The sequence below is a fragment of the Rhipicephalus microplus genome, chromosome 6 (assembly GCF_043290135.1).
Source record: "Rhipicephalus microplus isolate Deutch F79 chromosome 6, USDA_Rmic, whole genome shotgun sequence".
NCBI classification, from domain to species: Eukaryota; Metazoa; Arthropoda; class Arachnida; order Ixodida; family Ixodidae; genus Rhipicephalus; species Rhipicephalus microplus.
In genome coordinates this window covers 194,893,023-194,905,522 of record NC_134705.1, presented here as the reverse complement: position 1 = coordinate 194,905,522, position 12,500 = coordinate 194,893,023, and the positions used below count along the sequence as shown (strand labels likewise).

The 12,500-nt window shown below is 45.7% G+C and overlaps 1 protein-coding gene across 4 annotated transcripts in view; it reads left to right on the top strand.

The window, feature by feature from the left end:
- Positions 1-12,500, top strand: part of LOC119167875 (uncharacterized) — a 596,496-nt gene that overhangs the window by 218,417 nt on the left and 365,579 nt on the right. For 3 of the 4 annotated variants that reach the window (XR_012884394.1, XR_012884393.1, XM_075867435.1), the window contains exon 2: positions 12,315-12,417. The exons of the other annotated variant lie outside the window; for it this stretch is intronic. The gene's annotated coding sequence lies outside the window, so the exon portion shown is untranslated. The remainder of the gene's footprint in view (positions 1-12,314; positions 12,418-12,500) is intronic. 4 annotated transcript variants of the gene reach the window in all.

The window sequence follows — 12,500 nt, the reverse complement described above, 5'->3', positions numbered from 1 at the left end:
CACGACCGAGCCATGAAGACCAACGGAGACGGCACGTGAACGAAAAGCAAGACGACATGACGCCACGGCCAACGGCCACTGCTGGTTTATTGTACACGCGTTCGAATAGAGGGACGGACCTGACGAACAGTGCAGATGAAGCGGCGTTCGTGAGGTGCATCTTATCTCCAGATATAGTATGCGAGGGATTACTGGCCAGCTGCCAGCTCGTAATAAGATCACGAGCTTCGTGACGCCAAGAAGAGAAAGAAAAAAATGACCGCAGTTTCCCGAGTGGGAACACTGGTTAGCATGCGGAGCATATATGTTGAACTGCGATAAATGTGGTTTGTAATTTGCGACATGCGTGTGTGTGTTATGAGTGAACACGAGTGATCACGCACGCACGTATGCTGCGAAAGACGATGTTTATTGATGAGACGCTTTGGGTATTTTGAGCAAAATGGCTTTATGGTCCGTAAAGTTGCAGCGGTTGCAGCGGTCGAAGGTCGAAATTTGCAAAGACATTGTCTTTGCAAATTCGAAGGACGAAGGGCGGCGCGCCCCGACACTCGGTTATTTATAGCGAGCGCCGGCCTGCGCATGCGCGCGTTAGTATACAGCTGGCGCACGTAAAACTAAAGGTCGCGCGGCGCGCGGAGGGTAGAAGCGAGCGCAGCGCGTGCTGCGTTGAGAGGAAGAAGGGATGCACAGATGACTGGCGGAGGAGGAGGGGAGGCTGCGGACGGCGACGGCGCATGACTAGCCCTTAGTATAACATGCTCCGCATGTAGAAGTGTTCCAAACTCGCCGTCAATGTTACTAGCGGCGCTGACTGGCACTCCCAGGTTTAAATGCACAGATATGCCCCATAAAGTGGGTGCAGTGGTAGAACCGCCACTGTCACAAGGGTAGTAGACCGTCGGACGTGTTATTCGAAGGTCACAGGTTCGGTCCCTGCCCAGGGCTAGTTGTCTTTTCGGCCACTTTGCTTTCCGCACATTTACGTCACAATTAGTACAAAGAAGTATTACATACAAATAGGTAGTAATTAGTACTAATAGGTATAGCCCTTATGCTTTCCTTCTACACTTGTTTTCTTGTATGTGCATTCTATATATCCTCATGTGGAGGGTGTCTGAACAAAAGTGTTTCGTTTTTTTGTCTTAATTTCGTTTCGCAAAGGTTTCGTTGCGTTTCTGTTCTATAAAAAAACGATGTCCAGTAGTGGTTTTTATTTGTGTGCGAAAATGCAAGTTGGGTAATGATGATAAGTTAGATAAAAACATTTATTTTACTTGTCTCCAAAGTATGAAATCCCTGAACATGCTTAATGCTTTGCGTCAAGGGAGGGAGCAGATGTAGCACGCAATCTACTGGTGTGCTCAACCAATCTTTTGATAAAACAAGCTTCAACGCAGACAGTGCCCTCTTAACGATGGAACACCTAGGTCTGCGTGCGTTAATGGAAAACTCCGGTGTCCACTCTTTTCGTTTTTCACAAAACTTCAAGACAATCTTACTTTTATTATTTCTTCCTGAGGTACGCGTTTATACGGCCCAAGGAGGATAAAAAATTGCTGGAGTGAAAATGATTGCGCAGAAGTGAAGCCGTTCCTCTGGCAAGATGGCGGTTGTGGCGGCCATATCAGTAGGGGCATGATAAAGTATCGCCGTTCAGCGATTAAAAACGAAGCGTTTCCCCCAACGAGTTTAATGTGGGAACTTTTTTGGGCCACATAATGCTGCAAGTGCGTCTCAAAGTTACTAGTTTTCCGTAGTGAGCCTCTAATTGGAGGCAAAGTTCTTTGAAGATTCAGTCATCCATACTTGTTTCTGTGTGTTATTTCGTCGGAAACCACTATCCTTTAATATAGAACTAACGTAGCATTTACATAACGTATCAAAGCCAGTTGATCTTTAAGTGGGCGCTATCAGAAAAGAGCACGTTTCTGCCATCTTGGCAGTGGCAAAAGGTGGCTTTTTCACTTCTGCTGGCAAGGCATTGCAGGAGTTTCCCCTCCAGCAATTTTTCTTTAATCCTCCTCGCTACCGTCCCCTGATATATGCAATAATTCTCGCGCTGCATGAACTTAATTGTTCCGAATAGGCAACTTTTCTGATGAACCGAAAACCGATAAAAAATAAATATTTAAGTTTCACTCCGGTGCAAAATGTTATATAATATATAATATTTCGCTTACGTTTATGTTCCGGTCAGAAACTTCTTTTTTTTTTCATTTTTCAATTTCCGGTTTCGTTCGTTTCCGACACTGTGTGGAAGATATGTTCCATCGAGATGGAATGTTGTTCTATACGCGAACTTGTCTGATGTGGCGAGGTAGTCGCGGCAACTGCAGTAAGATAGTCGCGGCAACTGCAGTGTTATTGTAGAAGCGAGGTAGTCGCTGCAACTGCAGTGTTATTGTAGAAGAGAACTAACGGCGTCTGCACATTACCTCTTTAGGCTAGTGTACGTTTCAGAGAGTCGGGGAAAAAGTAGTGAATTGTTGTCTGAACCTCTTCCATAACAATCGCAATTACACTTTTATAAAGTGATGTGTGGTAACCCACAAACGTCGGAGTTTTACGTAACAAACCCCGGAGCCGGTGAGCTTACACAAACGTGGCCTAAGCTGCGCCGGTGACGGGTGTATTTGCATGTGCCGTTTTGCAAGTCAATAGACGCTCTCTTGAGAGTGGGTTTGTCGACGATCAGTGCTTTGAACTGGTTTCTCGTATGGCAATCGGATCTTTTGTCGATGTCACTTGTAATTTTTTAATGAATGCATTGATCGTCGTCGTTGCCTGTACCAACGGAGGTGTTGCGATGCTCAGTGCGTGAATGGAGACCCATTCCCGACATTGGGGAAGGAATTAGTTTATAGAGTGAGCATTGCGCAACGTGATCGAAAGATAAAAAGAAAGAAAGAAAGGAAAGAAAGCAATAAAAAAGAAAGAAAAGAAAGAAAGAAATCCCGGTGGCCCAAGGTGAAAGCCTCAAGCCCCTGGTAAACGACCTCAAAGTTGATAAGCCGAATTGAAGTTTATTTTGTATTTTTGAAAATTGCGCTTTACAGCAACAATTGGGCTGTTAGTGGAGCAAGTTACTGGAGAGATGACTATTTGTTGTTTCTTTAAGTGAATAGTTTTGCCTCTAGTGGCAGAGCATGTGTGCGTCCCAGTTTCATCTAAATGCAAAACCGGGAAATCGAACCCGCTACCTACATGTGAGCTGGACGCTTTAATTGACATCGAAGATCGAACTTGCCTCATGCTCTTTGCGAGGTGAACGCGGTCGCTGTTGCTAAGGGAAAGTTATGCGACATTTTTATAACATATGCGAAGGCGACGACCTTTAATTCTACATCTGGTATTATACTGCGAACGACACTTCATAGCGAGGTCTCATGGTATGGCGTAGTACGTTATTTTACTTTGTATATATTTGGAGACAACGCATCCTCGCTTGCTTAGAGTGTGCTCGGCGTAACCAACCATGTGTGTCTCAATGATGAATAATCTGGTTCGCACTTTTGCAGTGTGAGCGGTAGCATGTTGCTTAGCGGCCATTTCGGAAAGCCGTAAAGACATACTGTTTGCTATATATATATATATATATATATATATATATATATATATATATATATATATATATATATATATATATATATATATGTATATATATATATATATATATATATATCTGAGAACATTGTGTATGACTCACAAACGGAGCCATATAACGTAACTGTTATATTAACTACACACAGTGTCATACCAGCCATGTTCATTGACTCATTGACTGCGTCGGTACTATACGTATATAATGTAACCCCAGGATGGTCAACTCTGGATTCCGCAGGTACCCAGAGTCGGTCATCTCCTTGCTATACGCGTTGGGTACATATATCGCCACTCACCCATACGATACCAAGATCTTCGCCCATTCGTCATGATGCATTTCGTCGTGATATTTGTTCGTTCTCCTGAAATGACTATACGCTTTCAAAGAGTGCATATCGAGAAGCAGAGTTTATTATGATCGCGTTGACGCCATTTTTGCGTGGGATTAACCATACGCTGGGCCCAATTTTACGTTTACTAGTACAGCTACTACAAAGGATTTTTTTTTTATCTTCAAACGCCTTGTCCGTAAGGATGGCGATGGGTCAGCAGACGTCGACGTGGTTGTATCGGCATGATGAGGTGATATATTGGCAAAACACCAATAGCCATTGTGAAAGCTTTCGTATATTGTACGGGTCATAGAAATGGAAGGTAGTCGCACCTAGAAGCAAATAGTAGAGTCTTGGCATATTCGAAAGACACCTGGAACTATTAGCCGCCCAACTGGGACGCCGCCGATTGTGTATGTACACGGTCGCCGCAACCAATGAAGAAAACAACGGATGCAGCAACAATAACGGCGGGAAGAACGACCGTATGAAGGTGGCCAACCGCAGATGAGAGTCGCTATAGCTTCGGAGCAGGCCTAACTGTCCCACCCTGCAGAAAAGACCGAATGGGTCTCGAAACGTAGGGCCAGTTTTTAATTTTGTTAATAAACACTATATAATAAAAGCAGCTAGAGAGTTTGTTTTGTTCGTATATTTTTTTTACCCAGCCAGACAGATCTTTGGCGTTCAACCACTTCCACGAGGACGCGTTGCACTTCAGTGTCATACCGATTCCTATGACGGAGGGATCAACTGTACTTATATATATATATATTTTAGGGTTGAGACTAAACAGATTGAGTGTGTTAGAATAAAGAGTAGAAGGTGGTTACGTAGTTCTGCACCGTTGTTTCTGTAGCGCGGCTTTGTTTCAAGAATTGCAAAGATACTTTTGACAATCGCCACGGTGTCACTTGAGCGAAAACTAAAGTCACGCGAGAACACGTACACGGTTAATTATTGGCTAATATTGTTAGTACTGTGAATACTAACTATGTTCTGTGATTTTTATTCGTTTCGTTAAGTTCAAATGCCATTCTAGCGGGTTGGCTCACTGCTCTCCCATAGTCGAGCGAGTACGCAGTAATCGAAATCGCTGAACTTTTTTTTAAATGCGAGGCATTTCTTGGCGAACTTCGGCGACTTTCTATCTATCTATCTATCTATCTATCTATCTATCTATCTATCTATCTATCTATCTATCTATCTATCTATCTATCTATCTATCTATCTATCTATCTATCTATCTATCTATCTATCTATCTATCTATCTATCTATCTATCTATCTATCTATCTATCTATCTATCTATCTATCTATCTATCTATCTATCTATCCGCTTACGACTTTTAGCTCTTCTGGCCGTTTGGATTACGGTATCGATACCAAAATTGGTATGACATAACATGACTGTATGAGGAGCATAACTGACCAGTCATAACATGAAAATAATGACATGGATGTCATGAATGTCTTGATTTACATTTCATGTTCCTGCAGCTCTTGCGGTGGTTTCGTTCACATGGCATGTTGCAAAACTGGTATGGTATGAGATGATTGCATGGCGAACACAAGCGACAGACCCTAACATGAAAATCAGGACATGCGTGTCATGTAACAACATGACTACATGCCAAGTTCATGATGCGCTCGCGGGCGTTTCGCTAGCGTTACATACACCAAATTGGGCGTTACGGTACGTGAATGAATGACGAAGGTATGTGACTGGTGCAAACACGATAATAATGAGATGCGTGCCATGTCACAACATGACTACATGCCACACTCATGATGCGCTGGCGGCCGTTTGGGTAGCTTCACTTATACCAAATTTGGTATTACGGGACGTGAATGTATGACGAAGGTATGATACTGCTGCAAACATGATAAACGTGAGATGCGTGTCATGTAACAACATGACTACATGCTGCGCTCATGATGCGCTCGCGGCCGTTTCGATAGCTTCACATGTACCAAACTTGGTATTACGTGACGCGAACGGACGACGTAGATAAATGACACATACAAACATGATAATCACGACATGCGTGTCATGTAACAACATGAATATATGCCACACTCATGATGCGCTCGCGGCCGTTTCGCTAGCTTTACATATGCCAAATTTAGTATTACGTGACGCCAATGGATGACCAAGGTATGTGACTGCAGGTCAAACATGATAATCATGATATCCGTGTCATGTGAAAACATGACTACAAGCCACAGTCAAGGTGCCAATACATTTCGACCTGACGTGGTGCGCGTGCTCCCCTGCATTCATTTCGTTGAGTCACGCAGGCCGTTGCCTTGCCAGGCACCGGTCCTGCCAAATACTCGCAGGCGCGCGACGCGCTGCGTTGCTTTGACGCATGTGCGTTTCAGCGCGTCCGGCGTCCCTCCGTCAAGAAAATGTGGAGACGCTGTGTTGTTTCAGTAACGCATCGGCGCGAAATGCAGCATATCGCATTTCGCGCCGGTTGCCGTTGGGCCGCGCCGACGGACGCTGGCCGCGCCTGGCGTCAGACTAATGATTGCATTGCTCGAGTTTTGCTAACGTAGCGTGGCAGCGCCCATGGAGCGTGCGGGCGCGTCAACGCTACGTTGGAGTATATTGCGCCCTTCATGATGCGCTCGCGGTCGTTTTGCTAGCTCCGCATATACTATATTTGGTGTTACGTGACGTGAATAGATGATGAAATATGACTAGTGCAAACGTCATAATCCTTACACACGTGTCATGTAAGAACATGAAAACATACCACGCTCACAGCGTGCTCGCGGCCGTTTCGCAAGCTCCACATAATACAAATTTGGTATCACGTGACGTGAATAGATGACGAAGATAAACGACACATCCAAAGATGATAATCATGATAAGGAAGTCATGTATGGCATCATTTACCCCCACCTCGTAACGTTGTGCTGATTTTAAAGTGACATATCAACATTTCTCATTCAGGCTTCGCATATCATCGATTCGCACTATAGGTAGGATCTGCCAATTTTTTTTTCGATTTTTATTTATATTGAGAATAAAATATAATGAAAGAGAAAATAAGCGCACTTTACTTACGCCTGTTTAGCAAAAATCTTACGTATTTTTCAGCAAAGAGCGCAACTTTGTCAAATCACCCGAATAATCTGCATAAAAACCACCACGTATTTAGTGAACTCGAAAACTTTTCGATTTCATTTGGGATCTTTCGTGACACATGTTCTTACCTCGGAGTGTACACCAAGCTGCAATGAAATCAAAATCATCAGCGTAAAGCCTTTTAGCACCGATTTCTAGGCGCAAGCGGTGACAACAACGAATGGCTCGCTGTTACGTGCCACCATTTTCACAATGACTCTCCCATTCAGAGAAGAGTTGGCTCTTTTACATTATCGCAACTTTCTGCAGCTCACCTAACTTTCGCTATCAGTGCAAATGGCCGCCTTGTATTGTTGCACTGCAGTGACGAGCAGTTATCACCACCGTATCGCGCAAGAGTGGGCGCATGGCGGGCGGAAAAAGGTGATACGCGGCCGTGTTGCAAGCGAGTCCTTGACGTGACGTTACTTCACCCTGACTGCCGCGCCACCAGTCTTTTTTTCATTTAACCACAAAGTATCACGTGACCGCGGTTTGTATGTTGTAACGCGCATGTCATTTCGGGCTCGCTTGTGTACCTCTGTTCTGGCTCTTACCCACTAAGGGATATTGGCCAAGAAGCCGGTGGCTGATGTAAGGTAAAAGTTAAAGTCTATGCAGGGGAAAAGCTAAATCGATTACTTTGTTTTTTTTTTAAATAAAAAGTCCTAGTTTTTTACCCGAAGAAAAATTTGTTGGGCCAGGTGTTGCCCTCTTCCTTTTTCTTTAGTGGTTGTTGAGTGTAGAGGTATTTACTCCATTCTCGTGGGACATGCGCCGTCATGATGATGATAGTTTTTTCTTGGGCCGCACACAATTCTGTGTATACCCGTCTGTTGGGCTAACTCTTGCCCTCTTCATTTTGAGTGGACCAGTGCCGATTAGCGGGACTTACCCAATGTGTGTCGCACGTACCCGTTTATGATAACCACATGCGTTACCAGATATCCCGTGCGTGAAGGCCTCGACTATATGACAAATACGTTTCTTATCTAGAAAGGAGTACGAACTTTTGCTGACCATTTTTTCTGTGTGGTGGATTTCAGAGTGAAAGTTGGGTGCGGAACATAGAATACCAACGGGAGGCGTGCCAGAACCATAATGCATAAAACGAGACCTTCTACAAAAAATCACAGCATATCCACGGAGTGAATGACGATGAGTGGGGCGAAGCGTCCGTCAGTCCGTCCGTGCTTCCGTCCGTCCGCGCGACCATCCGTGCGTCCATCCACGCGTCTGTCCATCTGTCCATGTGTCTGTCCGTCTGCTAGTCTGTCTGTCCGTTCGTCCGTGCGTCCATCTAGTGAACACTCCAAGTACCGCCATCTCCCATCTCGCATCCCCTGTGGCACATGCCCCAGCACAGGGTAGCCAGCCGGTCTAAGAACTGGCTAACCTCCCTGTCTTTCCGCTTAAACTCTCTTGCTCCTCCTTCTTCCTTCCCGCTCTAGAGCGGTTATGTGCCACCGGTGGCTACATACATACATACATACATACATACATACATACATACATACATACATACATACATACATACATACATACATACATACATACATACATACATACATACATACATACATACAAGGGATGGACAGACCCACGCCTTAAAAAGTTTCGCCACTAAAAAAAAACACCCCTTCTATAGGGGTATTGTAGGGATATTGTGGCTTTCCCGGAACTCTCGTTACACGGCAGTCCCTTCCAATACAATGCACGGAACTAAATGCCGTCGTCTTGTCCAGATTCGGAACATTAACCACCACGGTCATTTCGCCTGAGCCTTTCGCTTATCGCTGTTGGTTGTAGTACGTCCTGCGGGTTAACCGGTCGGGCAGTCGTAATGGTTTTCGGCGCCGTGTTACACTCGTCGTCGTCGCACACTGGTTAGTTTATGAATTGACGCCCGTCCGGTAATCGTTTCTTCGCGATAATCTGTGCCCTCGGGGACTGTTCGCTGATCGTACGTAAGATGCGCGTGTACCTGCGAGCTAGTGATGTCTCCTTGATAATATAGCGTCAGCGGTTTGCCCTGTACGTCGAACTATCGCATAAACGTAAGTTTTCCGTAGACTGTTTGTAGAGTTGATGTAGATTACTTTCAGCACGGCGTAGCGAGATAACAATCACAGCATATCCAAGCAGTGAATGATGATGAGTGGGGCCGAAGCGTCCGTCAGCCCGTCCGTGCTTCGTTCCGTCCGTTCGTTCTTGCTTCCGTCCGTCCCCGCGGCCGTCAGTGCGTCCATACATGCGTCCGTCCATCCGTCTGTCCGTCCGTTCGTGCGTCCGCCTTCTAGTTTGTCTGTCCATCCGTCCGTCCGTGTGTCCATCTAGTGAACACTCCTAGCACCGCCATCTCGCATCTCACATGCCCTGTGGCACATATCCACTCCGCGCGTCCGTCCATCTGCCCGTTGGCCTGCTAGTTTGTTTGACCGTCCGTCCGTACGTCCGTCTGTGCGTCCATCTAGTGAACAATCTAAGTACCACCATCTTCAATCTAGCATCCCTTGTGGCACATACCCGCTCTAGAACGGGTATGTTCCACTGGTGGAGCATGGACAGACCCGCACTCTAAGGAGCTTCGCCCCTAAAATGTATATGAAACCTATGTGTGTGTAGAGATTCAAACGACGCTTGAGCTGCTACAGAGGCATAGTTTAGTTGAGCTACTTGACTATTCCTAAATTTTTGTGTTTACGTGCAAGCTTGACAATCTCGCATCCCCAGTGGCGGGTATGTGCCACTGGTGGTTACATACACAACGGAGGATGGACAGATCCCCACTCTAAGAACCTTTGCCCCTGAAAAAATGTTTTTTTTTTGCGGAAAGGCGGAGCAGGAGGGTGGTGCATAGTGTTTTAACCGCGATGTATTACTGTTCAGGCGTATGTTTGTAGGTGTGCATATATACACGTGCAAAGTAAAAAAAAGTATCAAAGAAATTTTAACCCCCCCCCCTTCCTCTTTGCTTCTTCTGGGGCTACGCCAGGCATTTTGACATTAAATCAAGACAAAAACGTTAGCTACCTCGTCAAACGCGACAAATGACTTTCGGTGGCGTCAACGCGAGTGATGCAAGAAAGCATCCTATGAAGATGTCATCATGACGTCACATGTTACAGTTTCAGAAAGTTTCCAGTGTCTCCGAACCCGGAGGCAATGCCAAACCACGTTGGGTGCGGGTAGCTTTTGAGCGGCAACAATGCAGTCGCCGCTGAGGAGAAGTAGAACACGGATGTCGCCTTCCAATCGTCTTACCCGTGCTGCACGGGCAGAGAAAATGGCATTTACCTCTGAATGCCTTCAGATTGAATGTGATTCGCGCGGTGCCACACGGATGAACGAAATGGCATTCGCCCAAATGTCGTTCGTCGCCTAATGCCTTTGCCAGAACTCATTCGACTAAGAAATGCGTACTCTCGACGGCACAACTGATGAAGTAATTGTATCAAACGACATTTGATTCGAATGGAAGAAAACTTTTCACTTGTTTTATTTACACTAATCGCTTAAACAAGGGCCTAAAAACTTATCTTAATCTGGTATAGACTCTGTAAAATAAATGCGACAGGCGCCATTTTGTTTTCACGCTACGGATCTGACTATCTTTGGCTTAAGGTGCTGCATGGTCGGTTGCAACGTCGAGAAACAAGGTAACGAACGAAGTCTGACGGCAGAGTAACATCCTTATTTATACATTTATTTATTATCTGATGTGTATGAAGCTTGTGAACGCTGGTTTATATTTTTTATTCCTACTCACCCAATGCTCACGAGGAAGGTGCTGCGATCGACATCATCAAGTCAAATGTCATTCGCTTTGGACGTGTAGCAGCACCGCTGAAGGAATTGTCATTGCGGGAACTGAATGCCTTCGCTACCGAATGTCATTTTCTATGTCCGTGTGGCATGGGTATTATGCAAGTGCATGAGTGATTGTGCAACTTCTTGGTGTCCTTGGGGGGTCATTGATAGAAAAAGCCCCTGTATGAGGACCCGCATGCAAAACTAACTTGGAGGTTTGCATAAGTATTGAAAATTTCCATCTTGAGAAATGTAAACGTCTGACACGTGTTTCAGAGGACGCGGGGCAATCGCATTTCACGTGGCGCGTTCCGGATGGTCAGTAAGGCTGTATTCACACGACGGACGAATAGCGATTCCAGCTTGCGGATCCCGTGCTACGTCACCGTATGTCAGTCGTTCCCGCTTTCCCGCTTCGGTCCGCGTGAACCGACTCGTGAAACGACGGAAGCCCCAATCGCTGTTGGGATCCTCGTGGGCCCAATGCCGAAATCCTCGCTTGTAGCGTGAATTCTCCCCTGTCGTGTGAAAGCTGGCAGCGGAGGGATCAGAATCAGGTCACTTGTCACGTGACTGATCCGTCCGCGATCACGTCCGTCGTGCGAATGCAGCTTTAGACGAAAGACACCGTTCTGCAATTTTGCGACTTCCTGCAACGAAGCTCTACGCTATCGCAGTCCTCCAGATTCCCCCCCCCCCCCAAAAAAAAAAACACATTCTGCATGAATGTTTGTCTCTTTTGCGCAGTGGCGTAGCCAAGGGCTGGCACTTCTAAATCATTCAAGGACTTTAGGCACACAGAGTTCGTGCGCTCCTTTCCTCCAATTTTTTTTGCTATGGATTATTCATCATCATCATCATCATCATCATCATCATCATCATCAACCTGACTACGTCCACTGCAGGACAAAGGCCTCTCCCATGTTCCGCCAGTTAACAGTGTACGGAATATTCACGGAGCTTAAAACTACCCTCGACTTTAGTCGGCTACAGCCAAAGTGCAAGCACCGCCTACAGCGCTCACCGTCCCACTCAGACAGAATTTGCACATATATGTTACTGAATGGCAGTCGGTTATTTACATAATCACATTTATTACGTTTGGCTTAGCTCCACTGCTAAGGCAAACGGAATATTTCAGACTGTTCGGACCTTCAACTCGTAATAAGCATAGTATGGACCTGCGGGATTCAGCCTACTTTTGTAGCACATACCAGTTCATGATGGGTCATAACGACGCCGTGACACGCTGACAAGCCGAGACACTAAGGTGCTTCGGCTGTAAAAAAAATAAATAAAAATAAAATAAAATCACTCGATCCCTTAGCATTTTCCTGAGCCTACTTGAAGACGAAAGGCGTCTTTTTCTTCGCACTCGAATCTTGATTGCGTTGGTCTTTGTCGTACTCAACCCACGCGAACCCCTTGCAGGGCATCCACTTGTACTAAGGCCGGAGAGGCTCCTGGATATCTTCTCGCCCGTCAGTCGGTCAGGTGAGGCGCACACGTGGAGCCCGTCCTCCGGTCTGTTCATGTAAGCTTCACATTGCTTTCATTGTCCTGTTTCACATTAACCGGCTTGCTGTGGAGAGGTGGCGCTATTTCACCCACCTCGGC